Below are 26,150 nucleotides of genomic sequence, written 5' to 3'. Positions count from 1 at the left end.
AAAAATCTGTCTTTCTCAAGTTCACAGCATTTAGCTTTTTCATTTCTATTATGGAAAAATAAATTTCTTAGCTAATAAAGATTTTTCTCCCTTGAATTTTTCTTGTTAAATAGGAATATCTACCCCTGAGCTAAAGGTCTTCATTACTCTAGGGTAAGAACAAACAAAGGAATGCAAAGAATTTTAATAAACCAACTGAATTTTTAAATACACTTTATTACATCCAGAGAAGAAACAATCTTTTTGATATCCACAAGATTTGGACTTTTAAGAGCCAGATCTTGGAGAGGAAAATATTTTTTCTTATTACCAAAAAATATATCTTCAAATAATGATGAAAAGCTCAGAGAGTTCTCTCTATAGGTGGGATTTAGATTATGAAAAAAGAACTGCAAAAACAAACAAACATGTGACATGCAAGGTATAAACAGTAGGAATCAGGATAGGCTGAAGGAAACCCAGAGCATAGTGAACCTTCCCAGTGTGTATTCTGGGAAGCCCATTAGGAAAACTTAACCTCTTAGAGAAGTTCCATTTCCCACATGGCACAGAAGTATATGATTAGAAATTAAATACAACATATTTAAGTAAAGAGACATGTATCAACTGAGTCCCCTGGGGACTTTTTATAAAGGAACACTTGAGATTTTTTTCATATCTCAAAATAAATATGTCGAGTTTGACAGAGATGGCCAGCAGGCATGGAGATTCTTCATAGTAAGAAGAAGGAGGTCAATATCTTAATGGTGAGCATGGCAGGCCTAAGGCCAGTTATTTGAGTATAAACTAGACAGGACAAATTCCAAGAACACAACAACATAAAGCTACTCACTCAGGTTGTACATTTCAACAAAACGCTGCATGAAAAAGACCTAAAGACCAAGTACCAGAAATGTCTTTCCCAGATACCAAACAATACAGAAACCTATGATGGCAGAGAGGAAGGGAAGAGGCAGAACTTCGAATCTGACTTAGTTGAAAATAAATTTTTTTGAATACTCACCAATTTAACTGTGTTTGTCTCATAATAATTCTAATATTGTATAAATATATATCATATTAATTATAATAAATTCTACGTTCAGTAGAGAATTTAAGTTAAAATTTAAAGTTATTTATAAATATGAATTATGTTTTATACAACAGAATAAGTTGTCTATGAGCATGTGTTCACTATAATGTCATCTACTGACTTGAAGACTTTAGCATATCTTTTTCTCCACTAAATGTTCTGCCATCTCTAGGTAATTTCAGTGCCAATGAGGATGATACACCCAACAACACAGCTTCCTACTTCTGACTCCCACATTGCCAGAAATCTTGACCATACCCTACTTCAATCTTACTGTCAAAATTGACATCTCAGAAATACCCAGGACAGCTCCATCTCTAAAATATTAAATTTCAATATCTAATTTGGTGCTCCTGGGTGGCTCAGTCAGTTAACTGTCTGACTTCGGCTCAGGTCCTGATCTCACAGTTTGTGGGTTCAAGCTCCGCATCAGGCTCTGTGCTGACAGCTCGGAGCCTGGTGCCTGCTTCAGATTGTCTCCTTCTCTCTCTGCCTCTCCCCCACTCATGCAGTCTCTCTCTGTCTCTCAAACATAAATGTTAAAAAAAATAAAAAATTAAGTATCTAATTTGATCATCACAACTTTCCATCTTCTGGTTTGCTCATATCACTTTGTTTTAAAATTCCTTGTGATCTCAAGTATTTGAACACCTCAAATTTCTTCCTCTCTGTCAACTCATCTCAGGATTCATTTCCTACAACATCAACTGCAGGTTCTATGGTTAATCACATCAACTCCCCTTGTCCTCATAACCCTTAAATCAGGCATTCTACAGCCTCATATTGGTCCAATGTGCAAACCCCAATCTTGAATCTAATGGTTCATCTTTTTTATGCCTACACACACAACTGCTGAGCACTGTTAGAGGAATTTTGAAAACTACATATATTGGGTATAATATAAATCTAAGTTTTCCAGCCTAAATAGAGTTATCTATTGTGCTAATTGATATTTCTATATTTTCCAAATAAGCTATGTTTTCAATTCTCTATGACATGTTTTCAACCTACTATAATTTTATTAGTGTATTTTTACTTTTATTTCATTGCATTAGTTGATATGCTTTTCTCCTACTTATCAGAGAAAATATAATTTGTCAATCAGAGGTTTAAACAATTTACTCATAAAACCTATATGATTTACCTTAATAAGTACGCATCCTTTCTCCTTCCTCAGGTTATGATTAGAGAAAATTTCTCATTCTAAGGTAAATCCCTTCACCCAAACTCTGGACCTCATGTTCTCTCTTTCATAGTCTGTTTCTATTGGCTTCTTCCCACTAACATTTATATATGCTGTAGTGTTTTTTCACCAAAATAGATAGGTGATCCATATGGTGATAGACTAAAAGATAATTTCCTCCCTAGACCTTAAGTTTCCCTTCAAATATCACCCCAGCATATTGAAAGAAATTTATCATAATGTTTTGTTCACTCACCCCAATTTCTTCCTCAGTTCATTAAAATCTGCTACTTTAAGAATCACCAATACTTATCCACAATAGGCTCTTAACAGTTATCAGCAGCCTATGTTGCTAATTGTATTGAATTACTCTCAGTTGTTATTATAGGTGACCTCTCAACCACATTTGAAAATTTTAACTATTTCTTCTTTTCAGATCTATTCCTATATCACCCTCTCCTGGTTTAACTCCTGATTTAATCTTCTCCACATTATTCTTTGGCCCCCCCTTAAAATTTGCTGTTACTTTAGTTCAGTTCTATACATTATTTCTCTTCTTTTTTAAATAAATGTTTATTGACTTATTTGGAGAGAGAGAGAGAGAGAGAGAGAGAGAGAGCACTCACGAGTTGGGAAGAAGGACAGAGGGGGAGGGAAACAGAGAGATAGAATCTTAAGCAGCTTCCACTCACGACCCTGGGACCAGGACCTGAGCCAAAATCAAGTGTTGGAAACTCAGGTCAAAGGTGGACTGAGCCACCCAGGCACCCCATAGGCATCATTTCTTCTTAATCTTCTTAATCTCATATATACTCTTTCTTTCAATTCCTATCCACATACTAATACATTCCAAATAAATTAATATCCACACTGGGAAGAATGGGATTGAATCCTTATCTCACTTCATTTATAAAACCCAATTGAAAATGTGTGGGGAATACGTTTGGGACTTCTCTGAGCTTGCACCAATGGGTTAACAAGGCTTAGGACAAAAGCAGCACAAAGAGGACAAAAGTGCCCCCAGCATAGAACAAAAGTGTAAGAGCAGGAAGCCACTTCCTTAGGACAGAAGCATCCAGAATAGGTAACGAGGTAAACAGGGCAATAGACTGCTGCAGCCGGGTGAAATTGCCTGGCGCTAATTAGCAAAAGAAGGGTGACTTGCTGACCCTGAGGTAGCATGTTCTGTCTGTCTTATCCCTTAGGGAAGTTTAGATAAACATACATGGTGCCTGGTGCCTGCTGTAAACAACCATCTGTTTGGTGCCAGGATTTTGTTTTGTATTGACCCAAACCACTAACACCACACCCCTTTGAAACCCCCTTTCTCTCACACACATGAGATAATGATCAGTGTTTCATTGTCTCTTTCTGTGCATTCATCATGTGCAGAAAGAGACGTACATGAAAGGCATGTAAGCCTTCTGACGCTAATAAAAACAGTGCAGGGACCCATACTCAGGGTTCTTGACTCCTTCCGGACATTAGCCTCTCTCATATTTAGTTCTGCGTTCTCTCTCTTGCTGGACAAGAAAGACTCCAGTCTCAAAGTCTGCGACAAAAATGGATTAAAGACTTAAGTGCAGGACTTGAAACTATAAAAATAATACAGGAAAATTTAGGGAAAAAGTTCCTTGACAGTGGTGTGGGCAATGATTTTTTGGACATGACCCCTGAATCACAGGCAACCAAAAGAAAAATAGACAAGTGGAATTGCAACAAACTAAAAGACTTCTGCACAGCAGAGGAAACAATCAACACAGTTCAGAGACAACCCATGGAAATGGAGAAAATATTTGCAGATCTCGTATCTGATAGAGGTTAATGTCCAAAATATACAAAGAAGTTAAATGACTTAATAGCAATGAAACAAATAATCTGATTTAAAAATGGGCAAAGGACTTGAATAGACATTTCAAAAAAAAAAAAAAAGACACACAGAGGGCCAACAGGTATATGAAAAGTTATACAGTGTCACTAATGATTAGAGGAAGGCAAACCAAGACCACAATAAGACATCACCTCACATATGTTAGAATGACTATTACCCAAGAAGGAAATGGTAAGCATTGATAAGGATGTGGCAAAAGGGCAACGCTTTTACACTGTTGGTAGAAATGTAAATTGGTACATCCAGTATGGAAAAAAATATATATGGATTTTCCTAAAAACATTAACAGTAGAACTGCCAAATGATCCACCAATCTCAGTTCTGGGTATACATACAAAGGAAATTGAGTCAGTATTTTGAAGAGATATTTGCATTCCTATATTCATTGCAGAATTATTCACAATAGCCAAGCTATGGAATATGGATATATGTGACAGAGTAAGCAGAAGTTAATGGCAGCCTGATCCTGAGTGATGCCAAGAGAAATAAAGAGAAGTGGACAAATGCAAAAGATATTTAGAAGAAATCTATCACATGTGGGTGTATGTAAGTTGTGTGAGAGATGTCAAGGGTTAATTCTAGATTTCTGGTTTATGTAATTGAGTAGATAGAGATGTCATTCCTTGAGAGAGAAAATACAGGGAAAAAAGGCAAAAAAGAACAAATGACTATTTGTTAAATGATTAATACAATAGGATTATATGACACAGCCCTAAATTAAACAAATATTGACTTCATTGGATATTGTTTCAAGTATAGTTCTCAATTACCCTCAAGGTGGAAAATGGTAAGTTTATCTCCTCTTTCTCTCTTTCCCTTCCCTTCCCTTCCCTTCCCTTCCCTTCCCTTCCCTCCCTTTTCTCTTCTCTTCTCTTCTCTTCTCTTCTCTTCTCTTCTCTTCTCTTCTCTTCTCTTCTCTTCTCTTCTCTTCTCTTCTCTTCTCTTCTCGTCTCTCTTCCCTTGAATTCCCTTCCCTTCCCTTCCCTTCCCTTCCCTTCCCTTCCTTTCCCTTCCCTTCCCCTCTCCTCCTCTCCCCTTTATCCCCAGTTACTTGCCTGCCTGAGCACTCTCCCCCCACCCCTCTTAGCAATCCACTGTACAGAGATAGAATCAGAAACATATGTCTTAGATGTCAAAATGAATGCTGAAGAAAATAACTAGTGTAATTGCTTAATTGGTGGTTGTCAAGTAATTGAAGAGAGAAGGAAATACAATTAGGAACAGGTGATTTTTCCAGACCTCTCAAATATCTATCATATTCTTTCTTTTTTGTGTGCAAGAGGTGTACATGAAGTATAATGTTTCATCGACTGGTTTACTTGTATCTTTAAATTTTCATATTTTCTGAGATTTTGATTCCTTTGTATAACAATGATTATCCTGAAGTTCTACAGGCATATATTTTTATTCTTCATTTTATGCTAGATAATTCCTTCCTCAATGCCTCTGGGAAGTAAATTTCCCTACAATATCCTCCAAACATAAAGCTACCAAAACATTTCTCCCTAGAGGTTGCAGTTTATAATGTAGCTGCAAGACCAAAGAGTTACTAATCTCCTTCACATTTTGGAAATACCACTCTCTGACCACATGTCAGAGGGTTGCAGAATTAGTAACCCATTTAATTCACACTTTCATAGGGTATTCTAGTGCCCAATGGCACAGAAGGGCAATTCTACTTCAAAAATAAATGCAAGTTTAGTTACATAGTTAACAAGCAGTTCAGGATTCTCTGCCGTTTCAGAAAGTCAGGGACAAAGCCAAGGATAGTTAATGCACTCTCACTTAGCTTTTTCTTTTTTTCTATTTTTTAATGTGCTGTCAGCTGCCTTTCCTTACCCCTCACACTCCACTGAATATTTTCATCTTTATAATGGTTGTGGTTATTCCTTAAAATTAAACACTAACTACAGCACTTGCATGAAGGCTTTCCTAAGGCTTCACACAGTGATATTACCAAAGTAAACAATCCTCCTTCATTGGTATATCTCTTTTGGAAACACCTTGTATGTGGTACTTAACTTCCATTAACCAATTTTTCATGACTGATCTAGTTCCCTCAATATTCTATGTCTATATGCCCATAAAAATGTAAAAACAAATTACCAACTTGGGTAAAAAAATTTGAATATATATAATAGACAAAATGTTATTTTTCCTATCTGTGAAAATGCTTCTATAAATCATAAAGAAAAAGATCAGTGATCCAATAAAACTAAATGGGTAAAGAGTATGCATACACTGTTTATAGGAAAGGAAATACAAATGGCTTTTAAATATCAAAGGAAATGGCCAACCTCACTTCTAATTAACATGAGACCTAAGGGATATCCAGGCCTAAATGAACTATTTATTTGCTAGACTATGAGATTAACAAAGAAATCATAGTTTGAGGGGCACCTGAGTGGCTTAGTTAGTTAGGCATCTGGCTTTGGCTCAAGTCATGATCTCACGGTTTGTGGGTTCAAGCTCCGTTTTGGGCTCTGTGCTGACAGCTCAGAACCTGAAGCCTTCTACAGTTTCTTTGTCTCCCTTTCTCTCTACCCCTCCCCCACTCATGCCCTGTCTCTCTCTCTCTCTGAAAAATGAATAAACATTAAAAAAATTATTTCAAGAAAAGAAATCAGGGGCGCCTGGGTGGCTCAGTCGGTTGAGCGTCCGACTTCGGCTCAGGTCATGATCTCACAGCTCCTGAGTTCGAGCCCCGCGTTTGGCTCTTGCTGACAGCTCAGAACCTGGAGCCTACTTTGGATTCTGTGTCTCCCTCTCTCTCTGCCCCTAACCCACTCGCATTCTGTCTCCGTCTCTCTCATAAAATAAATAAACTTAAAAAAAAAGAAATCAAAGTTTGAAAACCATGTTAATAAATGTATGGGAAAGTGAACACTGTCTTAAATTGTTTCTGGGAGTATAAGTTGAAACAACGTTTATGGAGGAAAACTGGGCAATAATTAATTAAAAATTCCAAATAAAAATTGGACATAGCATTTCCATCAAAAGTTATCCTACAAGCATAGATACAAGGCATTCATTTTAGCACAGTTTGTGGTGGCAAAATATTGTAAATCAAAACATTCAACAGTTGAGAATTTGATGGATAATTATTGTGTGTAGCTGGTAAAAACTACAAGGCACCCAATGACTTAATTCAAAAACATGTCAGTGTGTTAAAAAGCCACATATATAATGGTTATGTGGATGGCTACCAAGTGTATTTTAGAGCTGCATAATCATACTTGTATATGTAGTGACTATCTATGAATAGATACATGAAGCTGTAACAGTGGTTACCTATGGGAAAGGGCACAGGACAAGGGGAGCATGGATAAGAAAGAAACTTATTTTTCAAATATATACAGAGATAAATAAATTATATGTAATTATACACAATTATGTATATATGCATTAGTAAATATATGATTAAAAATGTATCTATAAAATAAAATGTTCTCTCTTCAAACAACCAACTTAAGTATTTTGATTTAGCCATGCATTGCCATGTAACAAATTAGCTCAAAACTTAGGGCTTTAAAATAAGACCTATTTATTTAATAATTTCCGTGGGTCAGGAATCTAGATGAGGCTGAGCAAAATTCGTCTAGCCCAAGGTGTTTTATGAGATATATTCAAACTGTAGCCAGCGTGAAGTCATCCCACAATTCCACTAGGGTGAAAGGATCCACTTCCAAGCTCCCTCACATAGTTGTTGGCAGCCCTCAGTCCTTCGCTATATTGGCTTCTCCACACATGTGGCAACTCCTCACTGAGTAAGTGATCAGAGGTAGAGCAAGAGTGAGAGAGAGATACAGCAAGAGTGAGAGAGAGAGAGAGAGAGAGACCAAGAAAAAGCCATGGTCTTTTTATATGATAAACTTGGGAGTGATATCTATCACTTCTACCTATACAATTCTCTAGAATGAGTTAATAGGTTTAAACCACACTCAAGGGTCTATGGAGGGCATGAGGGGGACATCGGGGTGGTATATAAAAGTGTGAATACAAAGAAATGGAAATCATTGGGGGCCCCTTAGAAGCTGCCGGATACATATTTTTAAATGTTTACGTTAAGAGAATAGACATATATCTCAGTCAACAGGAAAATTTTAATTCTGCCATCATGGGCAATCTTTTCGATGTTTTCGGTTTGATTTTTGAAAGCAGGTAAGTATCTTTTTAAGTAGAATCTGAAGAATATGGTGTCTAATCAAGTTAGGTAATGCGATTTATGACAAATAAGGGTGTGACTGTGAAGTAAGAATAGACTCCCCTTTTGAGTCATTTATGAGATTTCATTCATCAGAGCAGCCACAAGATAATATTTAAGTACTCACATTTTCTTAATTAGGTTGTCCCTTTATATTTTGGACAGAAAAACTTAGTCAGATTATGGTTGACTGGGGAATATAAGATTCAGGAGGAGATTCCAACATTGAAACAAGTGGTGCCTCCTCTCTTGTTAATTTCTCTAGCACATTATCTGCTTCCTTCCCCCACGCGACAACTTTGCAGCTGTAGAAGTTGCTTCCTCATCCAAGGGCAGCTCAAACGCTTTCCTTTTATTTTGGTTGGGAAATCCTCTTGGGCTTTTAACTGGAATTAAAACATTATTGAAAAGTCATCTGTCTCAAATCTCAGCTGCGGTGCAAAAGATCTGCATGTAACTGAACTAGTTACATGAGGAAATTATTTAAATCACTGTTAAAAAAATCCTCATTGCAGCCTGTTCTAAAATTTCTTAAGGCAAATAGATGCATTTCACTGAGATGTTTATTTTCTGGGCCGTAAGTTATATCTTATTATAAAGACAGAATAATAGAATATACCTATTACAAAGTTGGACAAATCAGTAAATTATTAGTTATACAATTGAAATCTATGGCAAGGGCCACATTTTGCTTCACAACAACCATTCGAGAAACTACTGCTCCCTTGACTAGAGCATAAGCTTCTGAGAATAAAGTAACATAAAGAGGCACAGGGAAAATAATCCCTGTGCTCATAACTTTTCAGCTCACAAGCTTTTCCCCTAAAGGAATGCACTTTTACAAACCCTCTGTTTTGGTTCTGAATCAAGCGTAGACTACGCAGTCCCAATTGTACGCTAAAAAAGTAATGGAACCAACATGACCTAGCCATGCAAATAACTTTTTACAAATAGGGCCTTAAAACAGCATTCACTGAAAATGTACAATATGCCAGAAATAGGATCCCCTTTCAAGAATTAACCCACAGGGTACTCGGTAATAAGTTAACCCTCTTCATGGAAAACCACATTTTTATCCACGCAAAGTATCAGAAATCAGTTATTGTACTTTGTGAAGTGCCTGAATTACTCAGGGCAGGCACTTTTTCTAAGACCATAAGCAAAAGCAATTCCATTCTCTTTTCTCACTCCTTGCCATGTGAAAGAAAGAAGAAGAAGAAAAAAAACCTACATGCTATTACACCTAATATTACATGTTAAAGCCTTGTAAGGAGTCAAGTTTTTATTTTTTATTGTGGGGGACCAAGCCACAAATTATCATAGATGCATAACAGGACTCATTCATTTTACTTTAATATTTTCTAACTAATGGAGCATGAAGAACTCACACAGATATTCTTTCCAAAGCAATAAAACGCAAATTATTTTCTCTGAGCTATCATCCTAAATGTTTGATTTATACCAAAAGGAAACAAATCCTACTGCATGGGTAGCAGCCAATTGCAAAAACTGCACCAGTTAAACATTTCAAAATTTTTGGAAACATCATCTGCCAAAACTACATGGAACACCCACCCCTACAACAGACATGGAGGGGAGTACCAGAAGACATTGCATTCTGGTGTCTTTTATAACATACACGGAAGCCAAGAAACATTCACAATTTTTTTTCAAAGTTTTGGACTTCTGTATATTATGTGTTTATATACACTAGGTTATAAAAATCAGGAGCTGGATTTCCATTGACCTTTGCCCTTTCTTCTTAACTCTGAAGAACACTGTGACTTGTGTTTGAAGATACACATTAAGTGGGCTTCCAGTAGAGATATTCTAATCTCTAGTTATCTGCTAAGACCACCACATACAAGAAGGTGGGCATGTTCAACATTGGGAAGCCTTTAAATTTTGTTAATCGCTTATCAGAGTGCATCATAAATAAGAAAATATTCCCTAGCTGTAAGCAGGTAGTTTTCATCTTACTCAACACTGAGGATATTTTTGAGTGTCTTCGAAGATAACATGAATACATGTTATTACTATAGTAACAAAAGAACATAAATAATACTAACCATAACTGAAATTTACTGAGCATTTACTATGTACCAAGCTTTACATTTACTTTGTACAATTCTCTCAGTAAGTCTATGAGCCTGGAACCCATAGCAACAATCTCATGTTATGGATAGGAAGCCTGAGTGCAGAGAAGCCAAGTCACTTGTTCAAGGCTACATAGGTCGTAAGTGACAGAAAAGGGTAGAAAGCAGGCATTTTTACTTGGGAGTTTGTGCTCTTAACCACTACCTGTTAAGACATAAAAACTTCAGAGGGGAAAAACCCAGTCTGCATTTTGTTCTTGTAGCTTGTCGGCATGTTTGTAACAGAATCCTAAAAAAGAAAATATCTATGGTATTACGAATTCTAAGAGCAAGTACAGACACCAGTGTATGTATGTTTTCCTTATCCACCTTTGTTCATGCCATACTAAAAACACTTAAAAATAGCAATTGATTTCATTTTTTACTAACATAATTAGTATTTTTACTAGCATAATTAGTATTTTTACCAGCATAATAGATTATACATTATTAGTAAATAAAGCAAGGCCATTTATTTTGTCTTCCCCCAGTGTACTTGGGGTGCAATAAACATGGTCTTATTTCCAGGTTGTCCAGCACCTTTTGAATATCCTGGCTATGCTTGAGGGTTTTCCCTCAATGAGGTAAAACCAAAACAACTCACTTCTATGGCCTTTCAATGTTAAAAATACAGGCAGGTGACTTGATTTGCATAAATTAGATCCACTTCTGAGAGACTCTGATTTAGAAGTAACTTGAGCAAGAAAGCTCAGTTGATGCTACGATGAACACAGGTGGGTTGGTTTGAGTGGGATTTGGAGATAGACTCCCTATTGACAGCAGTAGCAGTCATGGAAAATTTGAGTTTCTGGTTAAGTGCTAACTCTTGTGGTTATTGCAGCTACTTCTGATCAAGAAGGTTCTATGACAGGATTTGTGGCATTGTTCCTCAAACATGGCTTCCAGCCTGATTCAACATTCTCAACAATTCTGTAACTTATCCAATAACTTTAAGAACAAAAACAAAAACTTTTTTCTTCTTTATCAGCCAGAGTCAGCCTCTATTGCTTATGTTTAAGAACTCCAACGTGGGGTTTTCTGGTTCTGGATAAAGTGGAAGTAAATACATACCACTCTGTCTTATACACTGCTCCAAACTATAAAATCTGGACAGATTGTATATACCACACTTTGAGGATACTGAAAAGTAGGTGGCAACAGGTGGGTAAAGGGAATGCACGAAAATTCAAAATATCACCAAGCCTGTGGCCAATTACAATTGTTTTCCTTCTCTTTTGAACCCACTGGAGCCCTCCTAGACTCCTGACCTACAGAACTATGAGGTAACAAATGGAGGTTGATTTAAGCTACTAAGTCTGTGGTAATTTGTAGTACAGCAATAGAAAACTAATACAAACACATAAAAAAAGAGAGCTTCAGCATAAAGCAAAAATTGACAGAACCAAAAGGAGAATTAGAGACTTTAATCTCTAGTTGAAAACCTCAACACTCTTCTCTCAGTAAAAGATAAAACTAGTAGACAGAAAACCAGCAAAGATATACAAGACCTTGACCTTGAGATTTTTCACTCATTTGTATTTAAATGGTGGAAGCTTTCAACTTGAGTTTTTGAGGAAGGACCATATGGAGTCAGGTACCCAGATCTCTGACACAGTGGACACAGAGCATGAGTGAAAATTAAACTTTTGTTACATAAGCAGCTGAGACCTCGGATTGTCGTTGCTGTGATTACCGCAGCAATATCTAGCTTCTTCTGGCCAACATGGTCCATCAACAGGGTATATGTAATTACAAAACATTCATGTAATAAAATTCAGTATTAACATTACATAAATAAGAAAGCTTTCAGTATACGAATAAGGATTGATCTGTAAGATAATCATTAGCTGAAAAAGATATGGTGCAGAAGAAAGTGAAATATATGCTAGCGTGTAAAGGCATGTGTTTGTGTGGATGTATGCTTGTGTATGCATATGCTGTTGATTAGCATGGGAGGGTACACAACCTTATAATACTGATTACTTGAACTGACAGGGGATAGAGTTGAGAGGGAGATTTTCACTGCATATATACCATTTTGTACCTTTTGGATTTCAAACGTTAACAATGTATTACCTTTCCACATACCAATAATTAATCTCAAATTTTAAAAAATCTACATGATCCCAGTCATGTTTAAAAATATGCTTATACAAAAAATAAAGAGAAATAAATATACTACTTTCCAAATTTTCTGATTCTTTAAAATTTAGTCTGCATCTTTTTTGTCTTCCATGTGTTTTAGAATAAACATAACTTAATTTTATCAATTTGTTTTATAAAATAAAATATATTTATTGTTCTCAAATTCTTACCCTAAAGGATAAACTTTAATTCCTTGTTTTGGCATTCCAGATCGCCCATCACTTACACTTAATCTACCTTCCTAACCCATACTATTGTCCTCCTTAATATTCCTATCATAATCGCATTGAACAACTTTCTTTCCTTGAACACATTTTGCATTCTATTGCCAAGGGGATCAAATACATTGTTCCTCATGAAGAATCCTGTTTCATTCGGAGTTCAAGGGTACATAATAGAAAAAAAAAAAAAGAGCAACAAAGCCATGTTGGGAAGTAGATACCTTGCAGTTAACTTTTACTTAAATGTCTTGTTATTGAACATCAGCCTTGAATGTAAGAAATACTATTCAAACATGTGAATACCACACTGAAATTACTATTATGTTTAATTGTATAATACCACAACAATATGTAAAACCTAATCTTATTAGGAGCCTATATCAGTTTCCCAGTTGGTGTTAATAATTAGTATTTTTGCATATTAGAAGTAAAATAATAATTGGCTTAGCTATAAGAGCCATCTGATCACAAGTGGACATTACACATTAGCCTGGAACACTTTTGGGCACACTACATTGGAATTCAAAAAAATTTCTGCAGGACTAACATTTCCAATTTTCCTAATTGAGACCATCATTATTGACAATTGAGTTTATCTACTGGATGACTAACCAGCTCTTCTTCAAGAGATCTGGAGAAACGAAGGAGTAGCAGTGTGGGCTTTAAGGTCCTCCGCTGATATAAATGCTAATATGCAAACTACCTAGGGAGTCAGTGTCCAAATACAAAGTGATTCTCATGACAGCAAGACCTTAAAGTCAATAGAGAAGTCCAGAATTTTCCACAGTCCTCCAACTGTGAGGATCTGACTCCTCACAGTTCCTATATAAATATCAAAGAAGGCAGGAAACTGGGTACCTCTCTTAGTGGGGAATCTAGCCACCTGCAGGCCCGGTGTATTGTTTATTTATTTTTGTTTATTTATTTTTGAGAAAGTGCTAGCTGGGCAGGGGCAGAGGGGGTCCAAAACAGGCTTTGCGCTGACATCAGTGAGACAACTCATGAACCATGAGATCTTGACCTGAGCCAAAGTTGGATTCTCAACTGATTGAACCACCCAAATGACCCCCCTCCACCATATTGTTTAGTGAGGTAGACATATTGTGGAGAGCTGTGTGTATCCTGCCAGCCTCTGCCTGAGAGCTTCATTGAGCCTGTATTACGTGTTTTATATGGTGATTGTCTTCTCCCAATGTTCCACAATTATAAAACCTAAAGAAAAAAAAAAAAAGGAGAAAACAAAGCCAAAACAATCCACATAAAGATAAATATACAGTATAGCAAAAAAAATGTTCAAACGAGCCAGAAGTAATGATTTAAATTAGTGCAAGTGCAAATAAATAGCTGTGAGACAATAGGAAACAACCATTAACATAATTAAACAAGCAAATAAATGACAACAACAAATAGGATTGGAAAGCAGTAATTTTAAACATTCCTAAGGTTAATAGTATGCTACAAATTAGATATGACTAAAATGTACCAAAAAACTCTATTTTGATGGTGATACCACTGAAGAGATGATGAAAATAATAAAAATAATAATGTAATTTCAGGGCTAGTAATATTTAATGTATGCTCATTGTGGGTCACACGCTTTACAAACTATTTCAAATGTATCATCCTGTTTAACTTTCACAGTCACCCTATGATGATGTAGTCAGTTTGGGGCATATTTTTTATTTGTTTCGTTGGTTTTTGGTTTCAAGTTTTTATTTGAATTCTATTTAGTTAACATATAGTATAATATTGGTTTCAGGAGTAAAGTTTAGTGATTCATCACTTACAAATAACACTCATTGCTCATCCCATCAAGTGCCTTCCTTAATGCCCATCACCCATTTAGCCCATCTTCACCCACCTCCCCTCTGGTAACCCTCATTTGTTTTCTATAGTTAAGAGTTTCTTATGGTTTGTTTGTACTCTCTTTTTCCCCCTTCCTAATGTTCATCCGTGTTGTTTCTTAAATTCCACATATGAGTGAAATCATATGGTATTTGTTTTTCTCTGACTGACTTATTTCACTTAGCATAATACACTCTAGCTCCATCCACGTCATTGTAAATGGCAAGATTTCATTCTTTTTGATGGCTGAGTAATATTCCATTGTATATATTTAGACATGGTCACTTCTGTCTTTGCCATTACATAGATGAGAAACTGGAGTTTAAAAGTATTTAGAGCTTTCACATGTATCAGAGAGGGAATACATGCCAAAGGTAAAACTCAAAACCCATGCTTTTAATGACTGTACCATGTCTACCTATATAGCTAATCTATTTACATCTGTAAATACAAATAGAATAGGAGCAGGATCCTGAAGTTGGAGAGTAAGGAGGGATAAAGAGAGTGCTTTAGGAGTTACTAGCATTTCACAGTGTTTGTAGATGAAAATGCTCTAGCTCCATGTGATCACCATCAAATTATTCTCTAAATGCCATTTTTTATATATCCTGACTCCTACCATGAATTTCATGAATCAATAAAGTATGATGTTATGTTATAAAAAGGAAAAGCAAGATAGTTCCATGACTAATCCTGGCCTCAGAAAAGAGATACCTAATCTAAAATAGGATGAGTGCCTTGAAAAATATTGAAGATAATTCAGGAAAGAATAACTAATTTTAAGAATATGCAATACAAAATTAATTATGAAAAAGAAAGGACCACATGGCACCTATAAATTTACTTGTACTCCGTGTTATTATCATAATTACCTGAAATGTTAGGCAGATGAGCTAGGCAAACATACCTTTCCAATAGAGTATGGTCTTTCTAAGATCGCTCTTCCCAAGCTAAGGCTCCACACATGTGGGGCAGTGCTGTGTGACTACAGGATTGCATCCAACAATTTTAGCAAGGATAATAGGACCTATGAGGAAAATTTCAGGGCTTGGGGTTTTAAAATGAACTGGAAAAAGAGAAGGTTAAGGAGGGACTTATTATTGTAGGGGGGTGATGTCCAACAGGTGTTCTCTTTTTCTAGTTGTTCAAGTGGAAGAGGAGACAGGCTTCAATTGTGGCAAGAGAAATTTAGATTTGACATCTGCTGAGTTGACAAAATGACCTCTTTTTTTTGGAAATGGGAAAAAAGGAAGAAATCCATGAGTTAATGTTTCAGAGTATTATGAAAACAATTTCATAAAAGCTGAAAATCCAGGCACACCAGTGCATTCTGCAAGAAAGAAACGAAAACATTGCCTTCTGCCTAACAGGTATTTTTTCTTACATCATCTGATAGTACGCTAAATAAATATTTTTGATCAAAGTATTAAAAATCAAAGGTTCCATGTAAACATAGGCATAAGGTCCAACTTAATCACTGGAGTTAGCACAAATGTACTTAATACTATTTAGAGGGAGTTTCAACAATAAGTTTTTGGCAAAAAAAAAAAAAAACATTCTAGAAAAACTCATACAGTTTTATCTCACCTATCCTTATCTTTTCTGTGTATACTAATGCTGCCTGTAACAATAAAATGTTTTCCATTCTTAGAATAAATTATGAATCTTTTCAGGCGTCAGTGACTAGGTACAAATTGACTAAAATATCCAAAGCCACTTATTTTCTAAGGGCTCTAATGACTAGCTATCTTATCTTGGAATCCTGGATTCCTAAGGCATTTGAAAGAGCAACTGTATGAAATAATGAGTACTAAATGAATTAAAGCAGGAAACATAATAGCAATGGTCACTGGCTCTTCTGTCATGCGTTACTTTGTTTGAAACTCTTAAGACCCTTTAACTGATATAACTGTGTCATTCTTGTGTGTGTGTGTGTGTGTGTGTGTCCTGTTATTTTATCTGAATAAAAACTAAAATGTTTTCATTTTATTGGTCAATTTTAGAACTGTTAGTAATACAATCATTCCCATTTACATATCAAAGTCTCCAACTCCTGAAATGCAATCCTTGGAATCAAGGACTGCATGCTTATGCCCCTTACAGCCAATTTGCCTAAAGGTTGGTCTTCTGTGTTTGATTACTTCTACATATTTAAGGCACATGCGTTTTGAGAAGGCACACTACATATTTTTAGAATTTCATCACTCAAGGCCACAGCTGGTTAATACCAAACACCACTCATTTCCAAACTTTTAATGACCATCAAAGTACAATTCTGCACATCACAGAAACAATATTCTTCTGCTCAGTTAATGTGCAACAGGCAAAGATAAACAGACATAAGCAGGACTGAAACCAGGCAAAAATAAACAAAAACAAAACAAAACAAAGTGCTACATCTCAGCTACTGGAAAGTGCTAGCAATAGGGGTGCAGCAAATATTCCTTCAATTGTCTTCTTCCTACCCTTTTATAAGAAACAGCATAGCAAAACAGTGTGAATAGTCAAACATCTGCCTTCCAAAATTTCAACACTACTAAAAATCTGTGGAGGCTAAAATTCATTAAATAGCCTTGCACTGAGAAAGTGCTGATAGCAACAGTGTAGCCTAAATTCCACTCTTTTCCTCACCCCTTCTCCACGGCCCATTTCCCCCACTAGTACACATTTGCCCAAATGTAATAATGTCAGTGCAGGGACAGCATGGGAACTAATGTTGAGACTAATCTTTACAGCCCTTGAAATAACCAAAGTAGTAACAAACCCCATATACTTTCTTTCAAAAGGTGTGGAACAAACACCGTGTACTAAAACTCTCCAGTTTGCCAATGTCTTAGCTGTCCACGGTTTTCATACAAGAACCAAAAGCAAAGGCTTAGTTCTAAGAATAAAAATAGTTTCTTAACAAAGGAAGTATAGAAGCAATTCAAACTGCCTATCTAGGTCGAAGTTAAGTTCCTAAGAGATGGTTCCCATATGCAGGGGAAAATGCTTTGCCTGCTTTTGCATTTGCTTGGCACTTGGGGCCTATATATTACTTCATATACCTGGATGCAATGGCAGTTAGCACATAGTTATAATGGTGGCGAGAGGTGGTATTGTAATAGGTATAATCTGAGTGTTAGCAAATGTCATATAATCATTATTTTCTAGGATTTACCAAGCCAAGATAAGAAGAAAGTTAAAGGGTATGACTTTACAAAGTATGTCCTATATAATACTCTCTACAGCCTGAGATATATTGGGAGGAAAGGAAAATTCATTCCATTAAAATTCACACTTCTAACAGTCAAGACTGTTTTTCTTATAATACTAAAAGTTGCTTCATACATATGGGCTCCTATTTTAGAGTCAAAGGAATTTTGAAATTTCTCTGGTTGGGGATTCCGCTACACTAATTTTTCAATTAAAATATGCCTTCAATGTCACAAAATGCTATAATTCCTACTTTAGACTATATCTGTTATCAAATGATTACATGAAGATAAGATAACTTAGTGACATCTACTTACAGCTCAATCTCATAGTCCATTGAGAGTGTGAAGTAAAACACAACCTTCAAATGATATCACAGTGGCATATGTTCTCTTTTGAAAGACCATTCACATTTATCTTATTTCATTTACACATTTATTCAGTGAGGTAACTGTTTTGTATGGCATCATATTTTATGCATTTTGGCTGACTCATGCCATCTGTCATGTGTAAAAACTTAGAATCTGACAATGATGGCTATATCGACTCTGATGATGGCTGACCCTTAAGCACTCATTAAGACTGTGTCCTCGTATGAACTAAATTCATGGACATACTCTAGCCTTCAGACTTTTCCCATAATACCATGCTGACTACACTTACGGGGTAGGTAAATAGCCAAAAAGCTACCACATGAGAATTATTATCCAGTCTAGGTCAGGGTAACGGTTCATGGATGACTGGTATTTCAAGAAACCAGAGCTATGGTGGAGGTAATATTAAATACGGATTTAAACACCTGACATCTCCAAGCTGATAAAAGATTATTCCGAGTCTATCTTGCCTTTCTCCTCCAAATTATATACCATTCCTCATTATTTGAATTAAAAATGGAGATATAGCTGCAAAGACTGAATTTACTAGGGACAGCGAAAGGTCAATAGCATAACATTTAGAGTCTCAATGCATATTATTCTACTTACAAAATAACGAAGAAATGGAATAAAAGGAAATAGAGGGAATAAATAAAAAAAAATAAGTTACTAATAAGTCTGATTTATGCTCTTACAGGGACCAAAAATGGCTGGAAATGACATAATAGTAAAATGGCACCTAGGTTGTCAGGCACAGTGCCTATGAAATCCGATACAGCTAATGATACTGAGCAAGGAGGAAGAGAAGCCATGAAGAGAAGGTGGCTGTTTTTACACTAGCCTATCTCATTAACTCAGTGATTTTGCTTAGAAAGGAAAAAAAAAAAACCTAGTTTTATATCATTTAGAAAAACAATAATCTTATTGACCTTCCAATCTGTTACTGTCATTGGATATAGCTTGAGGAAAGAAACAAAGCTTTCACAGAATTATCTTTATTAACCAGTTAAAAAAACAAATAGGAGTGAGGAGAAAGGGGAAAAGGAACAGTGCAGACTGATCCCCAACACATTAGCATTATTCAATACTTATTGGTATTTTCTAACAATAAGCTGAATGTAATGTAAGCTGTTAATACCAATATGCTCAGTGCCTGTCCATAAATCTTACTCCTTGGACTCAGGTGCCCATGTGCTCTCAGGAGAGTGTCTATCAGACCATCACAAGCACATGATCGCAGGGTCATCATGTTTCCATGCAGGTTCTGATGCAGGAGGTCCGGGCTGTATGCCTATGCTGTTGATCAAGGGACTATACTGAGTAGTAGCACTTCAGGCAAACCTGTATTAACTTTACTGACTTAACTTCCTTTCTCATAATAGGTTTAAATGAAAAGATTAAATATTTTTCTTAAGCTTCTAATGAAGACTTACATTCTCAAAGAGGAAGATCCCCAATCTAAGCAGATAATATCAAAATGATTATGCCACAATGAAACCATGCTATAAAAAACCCATGTCTCTGCAGTATCTTCAGGATAGACAATAAGCAGAATGAAAGACTGTTTCACAATGGACTCTTCAAACAAAAGTAATGAAATCATGGAACTGAAGGCTTTCTTCCTGTGCACTGCAGGGCCACAGAAGTACAATGTTTTTCAAGTAAGTTTTAGTGGTAACTAGTTTTCCAATGAAACCTCTTATCCCTCTCTATAGTCAATATCTAAATATGTGAAACATTTAAGTGGGAAACAGAACCACTTTCCTCAGACACGGTGCATTCGTAATGATGGTAAGAACCCTCTAAGTACCTCTGGGAAAGCCCTCTGGTTCAAAAGCAACTTTTCCTGGAGAAATGTCCTGTTGCCTTAAACCAGATCTGAGACTAAGCCTAGTACATAAAGCAAACCACAAAATGTGTCTTTGTTCATCAATACTGGTTTTCAGCTCAATTAACTCTGTCCCTTCCAGCCCATTGACTACATTGCCAACAGTGATTTTGCTTAAATATCACATTTCTGATGTTACCCTCCTGCCCAATAAAACCTTAAGTGCTTTCTACTGCTTTAGAAAACACCATTTTCAAGATTTGAAATTAAGCACACATTCTAATTTGCTCTCTGATACAAATCTCTTGACAATTCCATTTTATTTTCACCAACTCCAAAACAGGGACATACAATTAAGTTGAAAGAACTTTAGAAGAAACCAGTTAAACAAGATGAGGTTTTTGTCAAAATGATGATTTTGTAAGAAACGAACCGTAAGTCACTTTTTTTCTCATAAACTAATTACCTAGAACCATCACTGAGAAATTTTATAATCTCTGTCACCTTCTTAGTTTGGATATTTTGGTGGATTTTATACTTGTTTGATTTCTCAATTTTATTTTTATTCAAACATTATTAATTTCCTTATACTAGTCATATTGTTAGTTTATAAGTCAATAATTTGCTATATGCAAGAGTTATAAAATTCATTAATAATAATAACATAAAAATGCATACATTTAAACAAATATTAATGCATTATTGGAGCATGTAGGTTGAAAAAATTATAGAAGAAGGAAGTGTTGTGTAAGATGATCCTTCCAAATAACAGACCCTTTACTCTAATCTTATTTTTTATTACCTGGTTTATTGATTCAATTCCAATATTGTTATCATTGCAATTGAAAACTATAAAATAAATAAAATAAAATACCATGGTTATATTATAAGGAAATTGGAAAATATAATAAAAATATTAAAAGTTATAAAGCTCTTCATACAAACTCAACCATAATCTATACCTACTTATATTATACACTCCCAAATTTGTTTCTATGCACACACATGCGAATTTACAAAATGGAGTGTTGCTTTGTCCCAGGCACTGTGCTAAATACTTTACTTATAGAATCTCAGATAACCTTCACAGTAACTTAAAGGGGTAGGTATTATCTCCATTTTTCAGATGAAACAACTGAGGTTTAAAGAAGCTGCAAATTATCCCATTGCATTTTGTCATCATTTATATAGCTAATTCCCTTTTTTTTGGAGATTCATATCTTAAAATAAATCTTCATTACTATAAACAGTTCAGAATAATAATAATTGTCCCCCAAATAATTTTAAATAAAATATTAACAAAACACCCCAAAAAACTTATTATTACAGTTTTACCAGTTCTTGGATCAATGCTCACATTTCTACCTCTTTAGCCTCATTTTATCCAGCACAATATTGCCCCTTTAATATTATAACTAAGCACCCTGTTTTCTTATTTAGTTGCCACAATTCTGTAAAGCAGCCACATTATCCCCATTTTACAGAGGAGAAAAACCACGGGTCAGCGAGGTTAAGTAGTATGTCCAAGGTCATAGTGCCAGTATAAAGTGCACTCAGAATACAAACTCATGTCTGCCTCAGTGAACATGCTGTCAGCTAGCATGTCGAATTACTTCTCACTCTACTGAAATCTTTAAATAACAGAGACAGCAAATATCAGCAAAGTGACACTCTGCCTCCTTCATTTTGAACTCCAATCCCTCTAAAGCTCCTACCAAGACAATGTCTGTGTCCTCTAAACCCTTAAGGAAACCTATCACCTATAACTATTAATTGAACTGGGTTATTAAGTTTATTTTAATTTTTCTCTCATCCATAGGCTCAGTAATTATTCAAGTAGCTATGAAGATGAAGGAATTAATGAAATTCACTATTACCCTTAGATTATTTTGATCATAAAAATGCAGATTTCATGCCTTTAAGAATTTCATTTTCTTTTAAGTAAAAACACTGCTATAAGGCAATTTCATTAATAAAATTTATTTTCTATTGAATTTTATGTTACTTGTTAAGTAGCAACTCCTTCATGCTTTTTTAAAAAGTCTTTTTTCTCAAAAATTAATTTTTCCACAGCCCTTGCTTTGTATTTTTTCTTTCTTACAATTTACAAACAACCTGTAAAGTGCCTTCTGGAGGTGCCTCTGTAAAAAGAACATAACAAGAATTTTTTAAGAGCCAATCTATTTATTGTTTATAGTTTTGAATTTTAAAAGTTCATTGTAAAATTTTATAAAAGGAAATTTTTTATTCTTTTACATTTTTACTTTGGGAAATTTCAACCACATATAAAAATAGAGAATAATATAATTTAATTAATTTTCATTTATCCATCACTCAGTTTCAACTAGTATCAACAATGGGTTAAAGTTTCTCCATGTGTATCCCAATCCATTTTTTTTGAGAAATTATTATTTAATATACAATTTTTGCAGTTGATAGATATGAGTGAACTATTTATGTCCATTTCTCTCTAATTTTTCCCTTTCCTACTTTTTATTGAATTAAATTTTCCAGTTCCTTATCATGTATATTTTGTATATTATATTTTATATTACCATTCTTTCAGTAATTGCTACAAAAATCTATCATTTTTTAAGAAATTAACAAAGCCTACAACTAACAATATTTCTATCCTGCAATTGAGTACAAGGACCTTTAAAAGCTTTAACTCCTGGGGCACCTGGGTGGCTCAGTCGGTTAAGTATCCAACTTCCGCTCAGGTCATAATCTCACAGTTTGTGGGTTTGAGCCCCACATTGGGCTCTGTGCTGATAGCTCAGCCCTGGATCCTGCTTTGGATTTTGTGTCTCCCTCTCTCTCTGCCTCTTCTGTGCTCATACTGTGTCTCGCTCTCTCTCAAAAATAAATAAACATAAAAACAAATTAAAAAAAATGTTTAATTCCTGTATCCTAACCCAGATGCTATTGTTGTCTAGTATTGTATTTTCACTTTATTTCATACCACAGGTAATTATTATTTTTAATGTTCAGACTCAATGGCTATATTATATTGATAGCTTGTTGTTTCTTCCTTTTTTTCTATCCCTTCCTTCTCAGTACAATTACTACCTGAAAGTAGTGCTTTGTTCATGTTCTGAGTCATGATCTGGGAGTGATAACTTCTTGCATTTTTACTCTGAAAATCCTTCTACGTCACACTCACTCTTAAATGATAGCTTCACTGGGCATAGACTTCTATGTTTCCAGTTTTGTTGCCTTTTTAAAATATGAAGGTAGGGACACCTAGGCGACTTAGTCGGCGTAAGGGTCTGACTCTTGGTTTCAGCTCAGGTCACTATCTCACAGCTTCATGGGTTGAGCCTTGCATTGGGCTCTGCACTGGCAGCATAGAGCCTGCTTGGAATTCTCTCTCTCTCTCTCTCTCTCTCTTTTTCTCTCTCTCTCTCTCTCTCTCGCTGTCTCTGCCACTTTCCTGCTCATGCTGTCTTTGTCTCTTTCAAAATAAATAAAATAGGGGCACTTGTACCCCAATGTTTACAGCAGCACTCTCAACAATAGCCAAATTATGGAAAGAGCCTAAATGTCCATCAACTGATGAATGGATAAAGAAATTGTGGTTTATATACACAATGGAGTACTACGTGGCAATGAGAAAGAACGAAATATGGCCCTTTGTAGCAACGTGGATGGAACTGGAGAGTGTTAATGCTAAGTGAAATAAGCCATACAGAGAAAGACAGATACCATATGGTTTCACTCTTATGTGGATCCTGAGAAACTTAACAGAAACCCATGGGGGAGGGGAAGGAAAAAAAAAGGGGGTGGGGTTAGAGTGGAAGAGAGCCAAAGCATAAGAGACTCTTAAAGACTGAGAACAAACTGAGGGTTGATGGGGGACGGGAGGAAGGGGAGGGCAGGTGATGGGTATTGAGGAGGGCACCTTTTGGGATGAGCACTGGGTGTTGTATGGAAACCAATTTGACAATAAACTTCATATATTGGGGAAAAAAAGGGAAAAAACACACCAAAAAAACCAAAATAAATAAAATAAACTCTAAAAAATAAGTAAAATATGATGATATAATAATACTGTGCTCTGGACTGTGAAAGTATCACTACAAAATTATTTGAGGCTTGCTTTTACCAAAAGCCTCAAGGATTTCCATGGTGCAGAAAGAGATTTTATAGTAAATTCTTAAGGTTTTGATTCTATACAATTGAACAATGTCAGACTCTACAGTTTCACATAACACAGCCTGTAATTTTGATTTCTTACAGGTGACGCTTCAATGACCAGAGTTCCAATATGCTTTCCTGCTTTTCTCTAGTGGGTGGCCCAAATTCCACACCACAAAAAGGCCCAGAGTGAGTCTCCTGTACTGGAATGGCTACCAGAACCTCCATCCCAATGGCCTTATCGGATTCGAAGCCATTAGGGGCTACTGCATTCTGACAGGTTTCCCTGAGCACTCCAGCCTTAATTTCTCTGCACTTTTGGCATACAGAGCTTTGTTTTCTTTCCTTATTCCTTTAGCTATGGATCTTCTAATTTTTTAAAGTTTATTTAGTTGTTTTGAGAGAGAGAGAGCGTGAGAAAGGGAGGGGCAGAGAGAGAGAGAGAGAAACAGGATCCCAAGCAGGCTCTGTTCTGCCAGTGCAGAGTCTGACCCAAGGCTTGAAATCACGAACCTTGAGATCATGACTTGAGCTAAAATCAAAAGTCAGATGCTTAACCAACTGAGCCACCTAGCATTTAGCTATGAATTTTTTAACAGCTTTATTGAGATATGACAGAAATACTACATATTGCACATATTTAAAGCATATAGTTTGATATGCATTTATGACTGTGCATGTTTGTGTGCATTTGTATGTGTGTATAGTGGTATCTTGTTGTGGGATTATTTTTTAATTATTATTTTTTTAATAGCTTAAGACAGGGGCACCTGGGTTGCTCAGTCGGTTAAGCATCGGACTCTTGATTTCAGCTCAGGTCATGATCTCATGATTCATGAGACTGACCCCAGCAGCAGGCTCTGGGCTAATCATGGAGCCTGTTTGGGATTGTCTCTCTCGGCTTCTCTCTCTCATTCTCAAAATAATAAGTAAATGTTTTAAAAGAAATAAATAACTTAAGATATGATTGACATATAATAAACTGCACATAGAGTGTACATTTAAAAAGCCTTGATATGCACATATACTCATGAAAATATCATCACCATCAAAATAATGAACATATCCATCCTCCCCCAAATTTCTTCTTCCCCTTTGTAATTACTCCCACCAGGGCTGTAAGCAATCACTGATCTGTTCTGTCAGTTGAGGTCAGTTTGAATGTTGTAGAATTTTATATAAATGTAGTGATATACAATGTATTCTTTTCTGTCTGGATTCTTTTATTCAGCATAATTGTTTTGAGATTCATTCTTATTGTATATTTATAAGTGAATGCATAACTTTTTATACATTTGCATATTTATATGCATATGTATTTGCATATTTATAAGTGAATGTATAACTTTTTAAGAAACTGTCAAACTGTCTTCCTAAGTGCCTATATCTATTTTATATTTCTGCCAGGAGTATCTGAGAAATTCAGTAGTTCAACATCATTGCCTACAGGAGGTATGGTCAAATTTTACCACCTTTTCATAAGTTTAGTTCCCATCCATATGTCTTCTTTGGTGAAGTGTCACTTCAAATCTTTTGCCAATTTCTTTATTGGGTTTTAGTTTTCTTATTATTGATCTTATTTATCTGGACATAAGTCCTTTATCAGAAATTTTCTCTCCGTTCACAACAAGTCTTTTTATTCTTTTCAACAGTGCTTTGGAAGAACAAAGCTTTTAATTTTGATAAACTATAACATCAATTTTTTCTTTTATGGATCATATTCTTGGTGTCATATTTAAGAAATAAATGCCTAACTCAAGCTTCCAAAGATTTTTGCCTAATAAATTTATATTGTTTTAGGTATTTAAATATACAATGGATTTTTTTTTACATAGGAGTATACAATTGTTCACTTGTTGAAAAGACTCTCATTTCTTCACTGAATTTCTTGTGCATTGCCCCAGATCAGTTGTCTGTATA

The sequence above is a fragment of the Acinonyx jubatus genome, chromosome B2 (assembly GCF_027475565.1).
Source record: "Acinonyx jubatus isolate Ajub_Pintada_27869175 chromosome B2, VMU_Ajub_asm_v1.0, whole genome shotgun sequence".
NCBI classification, from domain to species: domain Eukaryota; kingdom Metazoa; phylum Chordata; class Mammalia; order Carnivora; family Felidae; genus Acinonyx; species Acinonyx jubatus.
The sequence above is the reverse complement of the archived record's forward strand: the minus strand, read 5'-3'. Positions refer to the sequence as shown.